This window comes from Nanorana parkeri, unplaced genomic scaffold (genome assembly GCF_000935625.1).
Source record: "Nanorana parkeri isolate BGI_ZX_2015 unplaced genomic scaffold, ASM93562v1 scaffold431, whole genome shotgun sequence".
NCBI classification, from domain to species: Eukaryota; Metazoa; Chordata; class Amphibia; order Anura; family Dicroglossidae; genus Nanorana; species Nanorana parkeri.
Genome location: NW_017306699.1, coordinates 84,773 through 90,199, shown reverse-complemented (window position 1 = coordinate 90,199; position 5,427 = coordinate 84,773).

The following is a 5,427-nucleotide window of genomic DNA, read 5'->3' as shown; positions in this document are numbered from 1 at the left end:
TATATATATAAATTACTTTAAACTGGCAGGTAGCCAGCTAACACCTTGGCAATAGCTCCTGCAGGGTTTCAAATACCAATATATACATTGACATACCACCTTAGATACATTCTGTGCAGACAGAATGCCCACTTGCTGAATTGGCAGAATACACAGGCAGCTTAACTCTTCAATAAGACAGTCATTTGCAGTGTGAGAAAACAATGGCCCTGTCTCTGCTTGGAAAGTGAAACTAACTGAGCAGCAGAGTGAAAGGAAGGAAGTATCTACCTGGAGACTATACTAACTAGCACCAAATAAGATGGGCAACATACCATAGGTACAAAGATAAACATGCTGCTGTGGCAGCTTAGTCTTTTTCTTCTATATTGTAAAGCAGACCTGAATAACATCAGAGGTCAGATTACGCAGACAGCTAAATAGTTGGGGAAGGAACAAACCTTCTTCTTTACTATTATAGACAAAACAATCTGATTCATTTACACACAGGCTGCCAACAAGCATGCACTTAGCACTTGGCTTTTCTTATTATGCAAACTGAATGTCATGGAGCAACTCTGTATTAAATGTTTATTTTTAAAATAATGATTTCATACAAGTACTTCAACTATGCACAGTATAAACCATCATATTTATAAACCTCTAAGGCCTGGTTCACACCTGGGCGGTTTACAGCACGTTCCTACGCGCTGTAAAACGCTCAACATGTGAAAAACAATAATTGCCTATGGGTAGGAACGCGCTGTAAAACGCCCTACACCCAAAGAAGAACAGGAGCTTCTTTGGGGCGTATTTGCCGCGCGTATCCATTAGGATCCAGCCGGATAGCCCTCGTTAACGCGCGTTCCTTTTACCGCAAATCGCTGTAAAAGCACGCGGCCCGAAACGCACGGCAAACGCGCATATTCCGTATGCCCAGGTGTGAACCCAGCCTAAACCAGAATCTTTTAAATAATTGATTGTGAAAAGGCTGCACACAGCCCATATGCAATGTCCATTTAGAGGTCTAAATCAATATAAGGTCTATGTGGCTTTGATTAGTGGAATTACTAAAGTGTAACTGTATGATGTAAAGCCAAAATGCTTTATTTTAGGTTTTAGATAGAAAAGAGTAGAGTCACTATTTCTGTCAGGTCTTTATTTTTGTATAAGGGTCTGGTATAGATTTTGGGGAGAAACCCCACACAGGTTTATTTTTTTGCATGGGGTTCCCTCTTGAAGTCCTTTATCAAGGACAAGGATCTGTTATGATCTGTAAGGAGACCCCACAACACTTTTTTTTTTTTTACAGACAGAAGCCAGGATTGTCACTTAGCTGCAGATGTTTTTGAGTGTTATTCACAAAGCTAGCGGAAGGATCAGCCGTAGCTCCGGCTGATCCTTCCGCTAGCTTTGGCCGCCGGAGCCCTTCAGTTCAGTCCCGAAGCGGGCCTGAAACCCAAAGTGGGACGATCTCACAGCTAGGTCCGGCCAGTTGCAATGACAGATCAGAGTCCCCAGGTTACCTGGGGATGCTGAACTGTCATTAGACAATGACAACTGGGTGGGGCCGGGTCATGAGCTGCTAGAGGATTCTAGCAGGTGCTGTCACTGCTAGCTCCGCCCAATTGTTTCTTTCTATTTTTTCTTGTTTTAACCACTTTCGGCCGGGAGCTCTCTAGATCTGAGCGGGCGTCTATAGACTTCCGCTCAGCCACGCCCCATCGGGAAATTCCTAAAATGTAAAAACAGGCAGCGATGCCTGTTAACATACAGGGACCCGGGACCAGCATAGTGGTTCTGTCACAGGGGATCAGAGGGAGATCGGTACACGACCTCCCTCCGGTCCCCTCTCCGCTGTTAGAATGCGGAACTGATGTATGTTACATCATGTCCGCATTCTTGTGTCACTCTCCAGCTTCAGATGCTGGAGAGAAGCTGAGATATATCATTTATTTACCTTTTTTTCTACTTTTTGCACTGTTTTTCTATTCTGCTCGGTACCATGGAGGTACCAAGCAGAATAGCCGAGCCGAATGCCACTCAACTGAACATGCTTAGCATTTTCGGCCGAACCGAAGCCAGCCGAAGCAAGCCGATGTACGGCTGATTTCACCCATTGTATGGCTGAAATCAGCCATACAAGCCTGAAGTAAATAGCCGAACAGCGTTTGGTTCACTTCACTTCACTGGGTCGGTTGTTCACTCGGCTGCCTTCGGCAGCTTTGTGAATAACCTTTTTTGTTTCTTTTGCTGGAGTACATCCTACAGCTGCATCACTCACATGCATCCCCCAAGCATGTTATTTAAAGTTTTTTATTTCTCAATGCGTCCCTAAGCCTTATTAAAATGCTGCTCCCTGCTGAATAGTGTCTCTTCGTTTTTGTTTTTTTTTCTGCATGGGTACATGACCTCCATGGCGGTGCCCTCCTCCCCATACATTTTTTGTCCCTAAAAGCATGCAAGCCAGACTTGAAAAAACGCCAGATAAAAATAACAAAAGCTGACTGGGAAATGTCATGTAATGGCAATTTTTTTTTCTAAATGTCACGTTTATATTCTCCAGGTCCGCCACTTCACATTGAGGTTTAAGCCCCCCTTCCCCCCAACATGTTATTTAAAGGAATTGTGTGTATCTAATGTTGCTCTTTTAACCTTCTAACCTAGCTATGCATGCCCTTTGAAGAATCATCTCTTATTGGGAACGTTGATTTCAGCAGAGTGCATTTTGATTAGTTGCTATGAGTTCCCTCACTGATGTTATATTAGAACTCTTTCCTGAATAGAGTCAGTTATCTGGGTACATAGACTGTGGCGTGGCATGACAATGGATACAGAATGAAGACTTAGACCCCGTTCACATTGAGCGATTTATCGCGCGGTAATTCCCGCGATATCGTGGCAGTTTACCGCGCGATATCGCTCTCCAATGCTTCTCAATGGGGCAAAGGGTCCTGCTGTCGCGGGTCGTGCGTCGCTACAGCAGGACCCTTTTTGGAGCGGATTTAGCCGCGATTCAAGCTTGCTCAATGCAGGCATTTGCGCGATATCGCGCAAAATGCAAATCGCGCGACAATCGCGCGATTTGCGAACCGCTCAATGTGAACGGGGCCTCAGCTTAGGCTCTATTTAACAATGCCACCTGAAAAACCACCAACACTTTGATCCTGCCGTTGTTGCTTAGGTTTGATATATACATTTGGGGCCTTTTACTTACACACATTTTGTTAAAAGGTGTCCCTCTTTTTCATCTCATCCATTTATGAGATATGATATCATAACAACTCACAATGAATCTAGTTTGTTCTCTGATCAATAAGATTTAGATATACCAGTTCACATTAACATAAAACTATTATGACTGAGGCAAGGCTTCCCATCACACAATACATACTGTATATCCTTCCTGCTCAGAGTCATAGCTAGACATCTATTTACTATTTACCACCCTATTTATTTATTAATGCACACATTATGAATGTATTAGTTTATATAAAGATAACTAATATAGCTGCTTATAAATTATTTAAATGACATCTCTGTTGAAATATTTATGATTCTTAGCACTGAGATAAACAGATGTTCTTCTTTATTAACAACCTGTACATTTTTAAGATTCATTATTCACTGATCTTGCAACAGACAAAGTAAGTATTACAAATCTCTGGGGAATTACCATAAACTTCCATCAAGTCCATACATTGCTCTTTTTTGTTCTGCCACTACCTTAACAAAAAATAATTTTCCACATATGTAAAGCACATCCTAAAAGTACTATGCATTACAAATGTGATTTTCACTATTCTGTCTTTGTATTTCTAAGAAAAGGAAAAAAAAAGTTTGTTATGTATATATTATATCTTAATTAAAACCTGGCTCTGTTTACCCATGTGTTTTATTACCACATTGATTTAATCACCCCATTTGGTATTCCAAAAGATGCCAACCCTATTCCTAATTCAATGCAATATCCTGTGCAGAGAGTTGTGCATTCTCTGCTACCTAATTGACGAGAAATTGAAGCACAGAAGTCACGAGTGATTGTGGAACTTTATATGCAATGATTATTTGACTCACTGATGTAATATAAAGAAAGTGAACACAAGTATTTCATCACATTTATTTTGTATATCATTTTTGGAAATATTTTTATATGGACTATATATAAGTTGGAGTGAACATTTTGTATAATTGTCACTAAGTATATGCACTTAGAGTTGTATAATATTAGATAAAGCGCAGTGTCTTTTGTTTAATACAAAATAAAGTCCTAAATAGATGAAAACTAAGGGGGTTATTCACTAAAGAGCCGAAAGATCCAACCGTAGCTTCGGCTGATCCTTCAGCTCTGTTCAGCCACTGGAAGCATTTGGTTCAGTTGGCCGAAGGCGGCCGAGCACAAATGGCAACTCACGGCTGGCTCCACCCACTTGTAATGAAAGATTAGCATCCCCAAATTACCTGGGGATGCTGACCTGTCATTAAACAATAAGAACTGGGCGGAGCTCTGCCCAATTGTTTTTCTTTTTTTTTAAATACAGTAATACCTTGGTTTACAAGTAACTTGGTTTGAGAGCGTTTTGCAAGACAAGCAAACATTTCTGAAAATTTTTGCCTTGATATACAAGCAATGTCTTGCAAGAAGAGCAAAATTTTGTAGAAAAGCGCCACCGAATAAGGCTGTAGCAGTGCGAGCGATGAGTCTGTCTAACGACAATGCAATGTCACATTGGATAGATTCCTTGTTAAGGTTTCACGAAATGAAAAAGATTCCATTGAGTCAAGAGATAGCAGTGATTCCGTTAGTGATAGTGAAAGTTGTCCTACACAATAATCCTCCTCTCTCTTGTCCCTCTCACACCGGCCACAAAGGTACCTGTAATTGGTTTATTTTTCTTTATATTTTGTACAGTATTATATTACAGTACAGTATTGTAATCATTTTATATGAATATTTTTGGGTTGTGGAACGAATCATCTGAATTTCCATTATTTCCTATGGGGAAATTCGCTTTGATATACAAGCGCTTTGGATTACAAGCATGCTGCCGGAACGAATTATGCTCGTAAACCAAGGTATTACTGTATCTTTATTTTTTATTGTTACTATTTGTTTACATTTTTAAAATATTTTTTCAACCTTTTTTTTTCTTCACGAATTTACTATTTGGATCGGTAGCTCGGAGGTACTGAGCAGAATAGCCAAGCCAAATGCCGAAGTCCCTCTGCACTTCGGCTCAGCCGAACATGCAGAGAATGTTCGGCTGACCGAAGGCAGCCGATGTACGGCTAAAATCAGCCATACTGAGCCGGAGTGAATAGCCGAACATCGTTTCACTTCGGCTCGGTTATTCACTCGGCTGCCTTTGGCAGCTTTGTGAATAACCCTGTAAGTCTATAGAACAAGTATTTCTCAGAGCAGGAGGAGTTTAGGCATGTTCAAAGTAT